Source organism: Pararge aegeria, chromosome 17, assembly GCF_905163445.1.
Source record: "Pararge aegeria chromosome 17, ilParAegt1.1, whole genome shotgun sequence".
In the NCBI taxonomy this organism is placed as follows: Eukaryota; Metazoa; Arthropoda; class Insecta; order Lepidoptera; family Nymphalidae; genus Pararge; species Pararge aegeria.
Window position 1 is genome coordinate 4839858 of NC_053196.1, and position 14416 is coordinate 4854273.

The 14416-nt window shown below is 36.1% G+C and overlaps 1 protein-coding gene across 3 annotated transcripts in view; it reads left to right on the top strand.

Annotated features, from left to right (window-relative positions):
* Positions 1-14416, top strand: part of LOC120630905 (beta-1,4-N-acetylgalactosaminyltransferase bre-4) — a 230548-nt gene that overhangs the window by 167790 nt on the left and 48342 nt on the right. Inside the window, exon 2 of one of the 3 annotated variants that reach the window (XM_039900245.1) lies at positions 10848-10935. The exons of the other annotated variants lie outside the window; for them this stretch is intronic. The gene's annotated coding sequence lies outside the window, so the exon portion shown is untranslated. The remainder of the gene's footprint in view (positions 1-10847; positions 10936-14416) is intronic. 3 annotated transcript variants of the gene reach the window in all.

The following is a 14416-nucleotide window of genomic DNA, read 5'->3' on the forward strand; positions in this document are numbered from 1 at the left end:
AAATTGTTTTATACGTTCTGAGTATACGTAATACATCAAAACCGCATTTACATTGCGCTGGACTACTTGTCACCCGATCGCACATTTGAATAAAGCGATTACAATGATGTATGGGGCGATTTTTTTTAACAAACTAGCGTGTGCATCAAATTGATTCACTAGTCGACTTTTATTTGTACTCATTTAAGATATACAACGTGTAAATAAAAACTGAAATATTACTTTATAGGCTTTAGAGGTACATTATTTACTGTCTCTGTCTCTGTGAAATCGAAACACTAATAGTTTTTTTTTTAAACCACTACCATAGTTTTTACTGAAAGAAATGAGAGACAGCCCTAATATCACCTGCAAAATTAAAATCAAGTGACTCTTTATTAGGTACGCGTCGCGTAGCGTAGGTACTATGTACGTGTCGGTCTTTTATCTTCAATAGGGTTGCCATAAACAATAAGAATGTTTTGAATTGGTTTGTAGAATAAATGTGCCTCTTTTGATTAAATAATTTTATTGTGTGATTACTTATGAAATATACTTATAATATGCATTCTTCAACAATATCTCGTGTAATCGAATTACTGTTGAAGGGTGCAAAAGGATATTTCATTTCCTTATTCAATTCAAATACCGCTTATTTTACAGGGTTAAAAAGTAACCTAGGTTACTCTCCGTCCTTTTAACTAACTGTATGCCAAAAATACGTACGTTACGTACGTAAATATGCCTTTTTGGTTCCGCGATTTATGAACGAACTACCTTCAACGTTGATCCAAAATGTAAATATTAAAAACATTAAGCGTAAACTCAAAGAATACTTTTTAGCGAAGTTAGTTGGCTGACTCTTTTGTATCTCGTATAGTTTATATGTATTATTTTGGTACTTACTACTATTAAAAATTAAAATTGACAGTCTTACTTGGTTCCTATCGTTCTACAATGTAGCAGTATGTTTTTCCCACAGCTGGTTTTATTCTTCTAATTAACACCTTAGGTAATCGTTGCAGATAGGCACCGAGGACAAACCTCTGCGGTTTTTTCGGTGTTTTTATACTAACCATTTTATTGTAATTGCTTTATTTGATAAATAAATAAAAAAAAAAAAAAAAAAAAACGTAGGAATTTTTTTGATTGGTTCTTAAGTGAGGTCCTGAAGGAACAAAAAAAAAAACTTACTTTCGCATTTATAATATTGGTATTATAAATGCGAAGTAGTAACCCTTTGATTGTAGTAACCATTTGAAGATTACTACTTTGACGGATGTAATGGGGCACGCTTGTGATCATTTGGTTGAAAATGATGGAAATCGAACCCGGAAACTTAGGCGCAAACCACTACGCCAGAGATCTCCATTTAATGAATTCTACTCTGAGAGCACAGGGTAGTCGATTGTGCACATAGATGAGATATTAATGGAATATCGATGTTCTGAAACTCCACTTGTGTAACAATTTCCGAAGCTAACGTCATTGCCAATAATAATTGATAGCGTTTTAATGACGTCTAGGAGGTATTAGCGTAAGACGGTGCCCAATTAGGTCGGTTTGAGTATACTGAACTAGCGAATGGGTTTTTGTCGACCTTCCTGGCGCAGCAGTGAGCGGCATGGTTTTAAGATGGACCGAGGTCCAGGATTCGATTCCCAGCAGCGGATGTGGCGGTTTCTATATTACCTAATAAGATGGCACGATGACTATATATACAACTTCCAAAGATGCCTCGTTGGACCTCGGTCTCCGAACACGGACACCTGCTCGGAAGAAGATTTTTCTATTATTACGATCGAGCGTATCACCATAGCTCCCATAAAGGGGCAATTTCAAAATATAAAGATTTACATATGTAACATCGTAGTGCCCTATCTCTTTCTACTTCTACTCAAAAATCTGTAACAAATATATGAATAAACACTAATAATAATTAATAAATAAATTAATAAACAATAAATAGATAAATAAATAAATTAATAATAATAATACATAAATAAACAAATAAAAATACTTAATTAAAAGTTAAAAGGATACAAAAGGTCTCCGACCACCACATCGGAGGAAATAAGCGCTCCAGGAAGATGGAGATTAAAAAAAAAAGGGCAATTTCAAAGAATTTTTAATATCTGAATTTTCCTTGGTCTAAGCTGGTGTAGTGAGAGGTTTCGGCCGTGGCTAGTTACCACAACTACAAATACATGCTACTAAATGATTTAGTGTTCTGGTGCGATGTCGCGTTGAACCCTTACTGGGTTTAATATAAATGCCATACCACTATCAGGTTAGCCCGTTACCGTCTTAGACTGTATCATCAATTACCAGCGTGTGAGGTTGCAGTCAAATGCTAACTTTTTCAAGATTAAGAATTTTTCCTGCGGTGTTCTTGCCCGTTTCAAGAAAGCCACATATGAAGCTAAAAGTAAATAAAAGTTTTTATCGTAATTTTGTAAACCATTTTTAAAATATCTATATTTTAGTACGAACTAAGTTGTTGTATACTTACGCGTTAAATTAAATTCACCAAATATGAATTAAATTTTAATTTGAACAGTGACTTAAAGTTTTTCTGTACAAATAAATTGCTCTCTTGAACTCTGAAATCTTTCCTCATTGATCCCGAAATAGCCATTTTAATCAGAGTATATTTTCGCCGAACCTACCTCTAACAAAAGGTCTCGGTCTCTCAATCCTATTTGTAAATGATTTGATGAATGAAACTGCGAGTGAATGTGAATTATTCATCAAAAGATTTTCAATCTTGCGCGTCACTTGCCGAGCTTCGGTGCGGATGAGCAATTATTCATTATTGAAATCCAGCAATAAGCAACAAAAGCAGATAATTGTTCATTGCGAACTGCCTCGTTGGTTTTCATTGTTCAATAAGGGATTGTGAGGTCCTGGGTACTACTACCGGGTAGGTATTGGTGTTTTTGTTTACACCCATATTGGAGCGGTGTGTGTGAGTGCGGTATTGGGGTTATAATGACGATGACAATATATGGATTCTACACAAATCTCAAATTTTAATGTTGAGTGAAACTATTATTACTACAAACTATTGATAATGCATTTTCAATACCTTTTTTCTATTGTTAGTGTCGTTTTTTCTACAAACGTAGAATAAGGCGAAAGATAAAAAAAATATCTTTTTTCGCCAAAGAAGTATAACTTATAACGCTTATACATAAATACACACACGTTTTTGTTCGAGTTATGTTTAGTAACCGACATTTAAATAATAATTGTCGAACCAAGCAGACAGCCGAAAACGTCCTATAAAGTGCCGCGTATTTACCCTAGGACAAAAAAGGTCATGGCGGCTGGCTGCGAGGGGCGGTGCAAGTAGAAGTTAAGAGTAAATGTAATTTTTCACCCTGGAAAATGCATAGTTCTTATGGGATAGAGCTAGGATAATACTCTTATAACCTCTCCATGTATGAACGCTTTTATATTTATAATAACAGTGGGGGAAATAGTTATACAGAAAATGGGAGTAGAAAAGCAGACGAAATAGCCTGCTTTCTAGTATTATATTTTTTTGCAATTAATTTATGGGGGCGGACAATCTTATCGGGCGCGCTATACGACGCTGAATCCTTAAATTGCCGATTGCCCTGTGTACATAAATTGGAGGCCTAACGTGTCTGTAATTACACCAGCAACCACGCACTTCAGACAAAAACAATGACACGGCAATGCTGGTTAGCGGCAGAAATAAGCATGGTCGTGGAACTTCCCCGAACGAGCTCGGTCACAAAAGGTTCACTAATAAATTGAAATTCAAATATTTTTTATTAATGTAGGCCTATCGCTGGCACTTATGAAGCGTTCATACATATATAAGTTTAAAGACATTTATTCTTAAAAGAAACAGTTTCACATAATGAGAAATTAAAATTAACAAGGAAGTGGTAATATATTACTATCTAGTTAGTTTGATACAAAACAAAACAAACACAAAAATACAAAAGGTGGCGCGTTTATAAAAAATGTAAACAATGCTTTTTTAGCTTATTTTTAAATGATTTATAAGATTTTTCGCAAAAAACCTCTATGGGTAGAAAATCCTTAAATTTTAGACTATTGTATAATAGTATATACGTTTACATAATTGTGAGGCAATAGTGATAAATTCGTTCGCCAACTTAAACCTAAAGCTACGAGAATCCCAAAAGAGCCAATAAAAAACTTAGCCGGGTATTTTGTTTTTGTTATCACCATCTAACAGTCGATTTTATTTAAATACTAAAGCTAATTTCAAGAATTATCAAAATCATAACTCGTACTGGATGAAAAATCTATTTCATTAATAAGTATAAAATTGGTAATGGATCGTTCGGTTTTCCTTTGAAAGTAGCTCGCTCCGGAAGGCTCATTTGACGTCAATACCCTTCCTTGGGGCGATTAATCTCTGGCCTCCGCGAGATTAAATTCCACCCGGTCGGCGCCAAGATCAATCAAGTCATATCTTTTTGTAGATTCACGTTCGCACTAACTCAGACACGATAAAGAAGACCTGTAAAGATTGCTATAGTATTTGATATCATCACCCTGTTCTAAAATCAGAACAGACGAGAGCCGTAGAAGAACCAGATTAACCGTTATAACTCAACGAAGCTGTCTAGCACTGGGCGGGGCACATAACTCGAACCTTGGGATTTCAACGTCCTGGACGTTGGGGTCCCAAGGTGTTAAAATGTCAGTCAAGCACTGGTAAGCGTAGCATTGGTCGACCCTTACGAGGTGGTAGACAGAAGACATCAAGCGTTTCGCAGGGAGCCGCTGGACGCAAGCGGCGCAAAACCATGGAATTTAGAACTCCCTACAAAAGACCTTTACCCAGCAGTGGACGTTTATCGGTTGATATGATGATAACCTTGTTCTCTGGGCGAAATCTAAGTGTGATGGGTGGCGTTCGGGAAACTACGTGTCAATTGCGACTCGTTTTGACAACCGCCCAGGCGCAGCGGGGTGCACTGCGGTTTCTTTTAGGTATATCTATTTATAATTTCTTAATTTTCTGGTCTGGTCTGGTGGGAGGCTAACTTATTTACCAGAGCAGACCAGAAAAAATTCAGATATAAAAAAAAACCTAAAATGCCGCCAGATGGAGCCGGGACCTCCCACTTAAAAGTACAGTGCTGACAACTGCCTTAGCAAGGTCGTCAAAATTGAATTTTGACTTCTTTCTTTTTTTTTTATTATTCATCTGCAATTTAGCCCTTTCCTACAATCTCATCTGATGGTGATGATGCAGTCTAAGATAACAGCGGGCTAACCTGTTAAGAATACGACAGTTATATTGAAAGTATACCTACCTAATCGGCTTATACGCGACATCGTACTGGACCCGCAAATTGCATGACCGCACGTCTTTCTCAGTAGGGTAGTGACTAGCCGCGGCCGAAGCCATGCAGACAAAAGAATATGCCATATACTGGACCATTACATAGATCATCAAATATCCTGGTAAAACAATACAGGTCCCAGCAGGAAACAAGTCTGTAATAAAACACAAAAGGTATTCATAAATACAAAAGTAAAAAGACAAGCATTGTTTCATTTTCCCAGCAAACTATACTGAACTGAACTTTGCTTTCCTCGAAAGAAAACTTAGACAATTGAGTCGAATTACGGGATCTTACAAACTCGGTTTTACTTGATCTTCGTTATTTTAGTGATTATATTGAGGAACGTTTCGCTTCTGTTATTAATTGATTATTTTAATAGTAAGGCTTTTTGTGACAAACGTCCTCCTGGGAAGTAAGAAAGAAAAAAAATGTATTTTTGCACACCAAGAAACACATAAAACGTGTTGTTTTATGTGTTTCTTGGTTACTTAAGTTGTACAATTTGCACAACCAATCTGCAGTGTGACATGTGGGCTATGGGTGTTAATCTTTAATATATATATTTATACAGATATATACGTAAATATACAGGTACATATAGGTACAACGTGTAACCGAATAACGAAATAGTGTTGAAGGGTGCGAAAGTATATTTCATAAGGATCACCCTGTAAAAATTGTAAATCAAAAGAAATATATTTATTCATTAAAGTTGGTGGTTGTATCTGATTTCTTTCAGTAAAAATTATGGTTTGTTGGTGGTTTACTCAAAAACTATTGTCGTTTCAGTTTCACAGATTATTCTCAGAGACAGTAAATAATATAACTCTAAAGCATGTGAAGTAATATTTCGGTTTGCATTTACAGTTTTATTTAAAAAAAACACACACACACTCAGAGACATGTAAACTGACGCCTAGAAAAGTTTAAATAGGACAAAAGCGAAGAAGTGGAATAGAGTCAGTTAATAATAATAATAATAAAATTTTATTTCAGGCATAGCCCATATAGTGTGCACTTAACAGTTTTTAACAATAACATAAAATGAAGCACAAATTAAATTAACAATAATAATAATAATAATAATAATAATAAAAATAATTAAAATTAATAAAATACTAATAATTAAACACGAAACAAATATTAAAATAAATAAATATAATGTTAGTAACAATACAAAACCACTATCCTATGTTAGACAACTTAAATCCTAAACTATACCGGCCCAACAAACCAGGCTCTGGGTGTGGCCCTCCTATAGCCCGTGTGTGCACCATTCCAGCACCTCCAGAGGGGGCTATCCAGCTTATTGGCCCATGTGTTAAGGAGGGTGTTGGTACTGCTCACAAGCCTGCACAACAATTTAATACCTTTCTTTTTTCCGCCGCCAAGCAGCATTGTTGTAATGCAGTTGTCGGAGTAATTTCAGGCACATGAGGCCCATGTTGGAAGTGTTCCCTGCATTCCTGCGAAGTGTTGCTCTGTTAAACGCGATGGCTTTCCGCCTACCCTAAATCGCGGCACCACGTCTTGTCGGTAGCGTTTTAGCTAGAGACGGCCTTTTACCAGACCACACCAGGGTAAATTCAGACATTACAAATTCCGAAATTGTCCCTTTACGGGAGCTAAGTTAATACGCTTGACCGTAACAATACCAACATCTTCCACGGAGCGGGTGTTCGTGCTTGGACCGACGTTCAATCGTCCCCGTTCTTCTTTGGAAGTTGTATATATGGTCATGTGTTCTAGAAACTTCGCTAGCTGGAAAATTTCCCAATTGCGCCCGCTAGAGATCGAACTGGGGAACGAGACTATTTTTGCTTATTAAATACGCACGTATTAATGAAATACCTGTTTACCGAACGCAGATTTCAGCTATTCGCGTAAATTTTAATTAGTCAATATTAAAATCCAATTAGTAAAGTTTCAGTAAATAAAATGTTTACAGAAGCACTTGCCATTTTAATTGCAATTCGCCCTGATTGGTATTGCTGATTACAATATTAATGGATATTTATACTGTATTGTATTTCGGATACCGTTGATATAAATTGATTTGATTTTATATAGGATACGCTGCGAATAGTCAAACCAATAAATTAATTATTTATTTATTAGAGTTTACATTAATACAGTTTTCTATCGATTAAACTGCCTCGTTGGTGTAGAGGTTCGAATGTTCGACTATAGATCGTAGGTTCGACTTTCGAGGTTGAAAAAATTTGGTAGGTGTTGGTATTTTCTTTAAATTAGCTTCTAGTGCTCGGCTCGTAATTTGCACTGTTCATTCCGGGTTAAGCACGTCCAGCCAAAAAGTGGAAAAATATAGCTGGCCCACCCAGGTATAGGTGGATTATTATCTTCGCAGAATCTTAGTTTTGAGTAAGAAATTTAAAAATATATATAACGTATAGATTATGAGTTCTATCAAAATGTTTTTAATAAAACGTACGTGAAATATGTTGATAAGTCAATTTATCCAGAATTTTTAAGTATGATCTTATAACTTTACGTCATCAATAGCCTTTTACAGTCCACTGTTGGACTAAAGGCCTCTCCCAAAAGGAGGATTTACTTATAATCACCACTCTGGACAAGCTTCTAGTGCTCGGCTCGTAATTTGCCCTGTTCATTCCGGGTTAAGCACGTCCAGCCAAAAAGTGGAAAAATGTAGCTGGCCCACCCAGGTATAGGTGGATTATTATCTTAGCTTCATTTAGCTACATATAGTTTTGAGTAAGAAATTTAAAAATATCGTATAGATTATGAGTTCTATCAAAATGTTTTTAATAAAACGTACGTGAAATATGTTGATAAGTCAATTTATCCAGAATTTTTAAGTATGATCTTATAACTTTACGTCATCAATAGCCTTTTACAGTCCACTGTTGGACTAAAGGCCTCTCCCAAAAGGAGGATTTACTTATAATCACCACTCTGGACAAGCTTCTAGTGCTCGGCTCGTAATTTGCCCTGTTCATTCCGGGTTAAGCACGTCCAGCCAAAAAGTGGAAAAATGTAGCTGGCCCACCCAGGTATAGGTGGATTATTATCTTAGCTTCATTTAGCTACATATAGTTTTGAGTAAGAAATTTAAAAATATCGTATAGATTATGAGTTCTATCAAAATGTTTTTAATAAAACGTACGTGAAATATGTTGATAAGTCAATTTATCCAGAATTTTTAAGTATGATCTTATAACTTTACGTCATCAATAGCCTTTTACAGTCCACTGTTGGACTAAAGGCCTCTCCCAAAAGGAGGATTTACTTATAATCACCACTCTGGACAGACGAGTTGGTATCGCCAAGGTAGTCTGGCCGTTCTCCGTTAAATTTTCCTAGTTGCCACCACACATGGCACAATAAAAGAATTACACCAATAGCATGTTAAAAAAAAATAAGAGGTAATTTTTTTATTTTTTTTTACAAACAAAATCGATTTGTTTAACTCTTGAACTACACAAGTTGAACTAGTATATCAACCAATTGGCATTCATCAAACATTATTAAAAAAAAAAAAACAGTTATTGGTTATTAGGCTGACGATGAAACTAGGCTTCACGAATCCTATAAAATCAGCACCCCAATAACATTTTAATGAAGTAAAAAAGGAACATAGTGCTTTCAAAACAACAGCACATTTCGCTGGAGGCTTTGTTGGTGACATTCATTGTGCGAAATGAACTTGTCTTATCGGGAAACAGGATCACGTAAAAATAGAAAACGGGACTTCCCTGGTTCTGAATAGGATCGTAATAAAGACGTTTTTATTGTGTTCAGGCTTTTTAGTAAGTAATTAGTTTTTTATTCCTTTCATTTAATGAAAACATCTTTAATCTTTAACAAGAAAGAAAATAAATATTCTTGAAAATATCATAAAAGAGGGTATATTTGTTTTAAAAAAAACCAGCTACTCATCTATGTAAAACTAAAAGTTTGAACACAGTTTTTTAACTGAGACACGAGGGTTGTACAAAAGGCTCCCGTAATTTAAGTTGGAAAAGTTCTCTTAAAGTTGTTTTACGGGTTCGTACCGCAATTTTCCGAAACGTGACGGAAATAGTAACCCTAAAGGTTACCATTACTATCACATAAGTTTAAAGGGTTTGTACAAGCACAGTGAAGTCACAGTTTGACAATCGAAACATCACGACAACGTTTGTATTTTATAAAGATTCTAATTCAAATTCATTTATTTCAATTTCTTTTGAAACGTCAAGTATGTATGTTTGTAGTTACTCTACCACTGCAAGATTAGCCATGTAAAATTTGACTTGTACAAAAAACTCGACATACATATTAAATAATAGTAGAGTTTTTTGTGACAGAGCTCGTCCGGGGAAGTACTGTCGCCATGCTTATTTCTGTCGCTAAGGAGCATTATTGTAATGCTGTGTTCCGGTCTGAAGGACGTGGTTGCCGATGTAATTACAGGCACATGTGGCCTATTCGGCAGAGTATGTTTGGTTACAATTAATTTTTTTTTTTTTTATAATTAAATAAATATACTACGACAATACACATCGCCACATTGCCATCTAGTCCCAAAGTAAGCGTATCTTGTGTTATGGGTACTAAGATAACTGATGAATCATGTTATGAATAATATACATAAATACTTATAATGTACAGATAAACACCCAGACACTGAAAAACATTCGTGTTAATTACAGAAATATGTTCCAGTTGTGGAAATCGAACCCACGGCCTTGGACTCAGAAAGCAGGGTCGCTGCCCACTGCGCCAATCGGCCGTTAATATCTTTATTTGAATGCACCACTTTCTTGCAATAAATTAATGCATAACACAAGCTACGCTTACTTTGGGGCTAGATGGCGGTGTGTGTATTGCCGTAGTATATTTATTTACTTATTTATTTATTTATCTTGAACTAGAAGTTCTAGATCTTGTGGCACGTACATTTTAAACTCTATTCCGCATGTTAGATAAACTAAACTAATTTGTGGCACGCTACCTACAGCTCTCGTTTCCTCGCAATATCCTCACCGTAGCTCAGCGTAAGTTTGTTACCGACTGCATGATAACTAAATTGTGGTACAGAGGACGAGTTGGTAGAATATTGTTCGGGTAACTGGATTATCACACACAAACTCGTTGGAACCTCTTAATTCGGGCTTAAACTTAATTATTTATTCATTAGTCGACCTTTTGAGCTAACTTCGTTGATACGTCGGCCTGGTGGGAGGCTTTGGCCGTGGCTAGTTACCACCCTACTGACAAAGACGTGCCGCTAAGCGATTTAGTTTTCCGGTACGATGTTACGTAGAAACCGATTAGGGGTATGATTACCATACTTCCTAATAGGTTAGCCCGCTACTATCTTAGACTGCATCATCACTTACCACCATGAGAGAATGCAGTCAAGTCAACTTGTAGTGGAATAAAAAATAAATAACAAAATAACTCCGTTCAGAGTTTATAGCATACTTTGAGTTTTATGTAAAAAATATGTTTTAGTACTAAAGTTTTTCTTTTTTTTTTCAGGTAACGATACACAGTACAGTGTGTTCTATAGCGACGGGTACATGTGACAAACATAAGAACAAATCGATTAATAGCATACAATTCCAAGGTGAGTAAGCAAAATGTGTCTCTGAACTAAATTGTTTAACTTAGCAGTCTTGATTGTCTCACACAACCTCGCTTTCAACGCTGACGCAGCGACGAATCGGAATTTTTATTTTTGCACTCGTACAATAAACAAGTTCGCCTTATAACAGTTCGTAATGTTCTGTTACGCCCGGGGCACTGGGAGCGATGGCTGATACCGTCTTAATTATGGACATTCTGCTTTAAAAAGAACTTTTAAATGGAAATTGTTAATGGAGTTTTTGTAATGGAATTCCCTTTGATTGGAAACATTGATTAAAACGAGTGCCTGAGAAATAAGCTGCGTTGCTGTTCTCGAATAGTATAGCACGGCACATAACGCTGACTCTGTGGCTAAATCTTTTTCGGTAGAGCTTTTTGGCCGTGACAGAGGTCCGCATCCGATTACAGGCATATTACTCGTAGGCCTCCGTTTTATGTACACAGCGCGGCACTTTGTAGAACGTTGAATCTGGTCAACCAGCATTGAAGAAGCGTGGAGGGTTAAATCTCTCTCCTGTGAGAGGGGAGCCCCCCGCAGGGCTGGGTACAGGCGTCCAATAATACACTTGTGGTTAAAGACGTTTATTTTTCTCAAAAGAAATTACAATTTCACTCAATGAGAATATTTACACCTTATTTCATGTAGGTAATATTAAAACTACAAACAACGGCACGTACGAAACAATCAGAAATTTTGTAAAAAAAAAAAAACTTGAGGGTAAAATTATAAATAAATACTTAATACTGTCATACATTGACAGGACAGCACTCAGATTTTATCAATTACAAAAGTTTTAAGTTTTTTCTTAATTATTATTGAAATTTTGTTCTATTTTAATGTCGTTAGGTAATTTATTATACATTAATGCTCCTTCAAAGCTTATGGTTTTCTTACCGTAATTGTACCACTACCACTTTTTTTAATTAATAGAATTTAAAGCATGAGTGTGATGTTTTGATGCCTATTTATGTCATCATCATATCAACCCATTACTAGCTCACTACGGGGCAAGAGTATAATTCCACAGTGAGAAGGAGTCAAGGCTACGGCCCGCTGGTCCATTGCAGATTTGATTTCATGTAGGTAATATTAAAACTACAAACAACGGCACGTACGAAACAATCAGAAATTTTGTAAAAAAAAAAAAACTTGAGGGTAAAATTATAAATAAATACTTAATACTGTCATACATTGACAGGACAGCACTCAGATTTTATCAATTACAAAAGTTTTAAGTTTTTTCTTAATTATTATTGAAATTTTGTTCTATTTTAATGTCGTTAGGTAATTTATTATACATTAATGCTCCTTCAAAGCTTATGGTTTTCTTACCGTAATTGTACCACTACCACTTTTTTTAATTAATAGAATTTAAAGCATGAGTGTGATGTTTTGATGCCTATTTATGTCATCATCATATCAACCCATTACTAGCTCACTACGGGGCAAGAGTATAATTCCACAGTGAGAAGGAGTCAAGGCTACGGCCCGCTGGTCCATTGCAGATTTGATTTCCACACACAGTGGCGTGCACTGGATTTCTTACCAGGGTATGCATACAGCACGAAAATTGCATAAAATGGAAAAGTCCTCCTCTTATACGGGCTATATTTCAATTTAAGGGTATGCAGTGCTTTTGTGCATGTATGAAGTGCCCGCCACTGTCCACACACCTTTGTGAACATTATGGTGGACTCTCAGGCATGCAGGTTTCGTCGCGATGTTTGCCTTCACCGTTGAAACAAGTGATATTTTAATTGCTTAAAACGCACATAACTTAGAAAAGTTAGAGGTGCGTGCTGGGATTCAACTCGGCGCCTCGAAAGTGAAGTCGAGTTCCTTACCACTGAGCCATCACCGCTCTTAACTGTAATAGGCTGAATATGATGCAAAGGAAATTGCATACAATAAACTACCAATTGACATCTTGGAGATGTCACTTAAAAAGTTCAAAGTTTGTATTAAACGTAAGCTTATAGAAAAGTCCTATTATAGTATAAAGGACTATGTAATCGATAAAAAAGCTTGGGTGTAAATTATTGCTCTAACCAGATTGCTCTTCTAATAATTTAAAATGACATTGTGAGATGGTGATAAAAATAATAAAAAAACACCCGGCTAAGCTTGTTGTGGGTTCTTCTTAGACCAGGACGCGTTTGGAACCCTCGTAGCTTTAGTTTTAAGTTTACGAATGTGGTTATCGCCATCATCTCACTACCGTGTTATTCTTATGTACGCATTAAAAGTGCCACCTATGGGCCGGGCCTACTTTAATAAAGATATTTTTGACTTTGACTTTTGCAAATTTCATAACTTTCCAACGCCGGACTATTATGCCGAAGAGGTTGTTTCGACCTAAATAAATATCGGTTTGTTTAAGGCCCTGGTAACCTTGAAAAGGTTTTGAAGGTCTACACTTTAACCATGTCTGTTACTTCATGCCAAATGACAGAAAAAATTTCTTAAATATAGTTCAACGGGTAATATAATTTTATAAATTTTTTTTAGTGTTCTTACCTACACTTGGAGGAATTATCAATTTTACACTACAGTCGCTATAAGTCAGATTTAAAAGGCATATACTAATTTTGGCATCGATGGTAGGAGAGCCGTAGCTTAATTAAAAAAAGCGCTCAGGCCGCGATTGCCAGAGAGTCGCAGCTTCAAATCCTGTCGGTTCCGAAAATTTTTATATGCATTTTGAATTTATTAAATTGATAATTCCACGATAATATTTTTAGATTTGTCGATATTTCGACCCAGTTGCATCGATCGTCGGGACAGGGACGGGAGGTTTAAGAAAGGTTGATTAACCACGTAAATCTTAGTTTGAAATCTTGAATAAATTTATTGAAAGTTTAGCAATATGCCCTAAATTCATAGCCTATGAACACAGCTTGACTAAAAGCCTATCCCAACGGGAGGGTAATCATAATCGTGTGCTCGCGCTGGATACACGCGTGGCGATCGCAGTAGATGGTATTATTTTAACAAATAAGAAAAAAAAACAACATGAATAAACTTAAAAGTAAGATACAAAGCGGCCTTATCGCTTAGTAGCGATCTCTTCCAGGCAACCGTAGGATTAGGAAAACCAAGGGAAACCGATTGGTGGGGTGTATTAGTATTAGTAGTATAGACGCTGCCCGCTCTCCGATAGATTCCTTTAGTCGCTTCGTACGACACCCGCGGGAAGAAAAGGGGTGGTGACCATTGTAATCTGATCTGCCATCACCACACAGCACGTATTACAGAAAAAAGTAGCATAACGTAGGAATATATATGCAGTGATTTTAACGCAAACGACGTCGTTAACTAAAGCTATTAGTTATTCTGGATATTATAAGTACTAATTCATAAAAAATTTCATCAGTCCTTTCTCATTTTAGTATCCACTAGCGGACCCGCGCGACTTCGTCCGCGAATGAGCCGACTTAAAAAAATATTCGTATGTTGACAC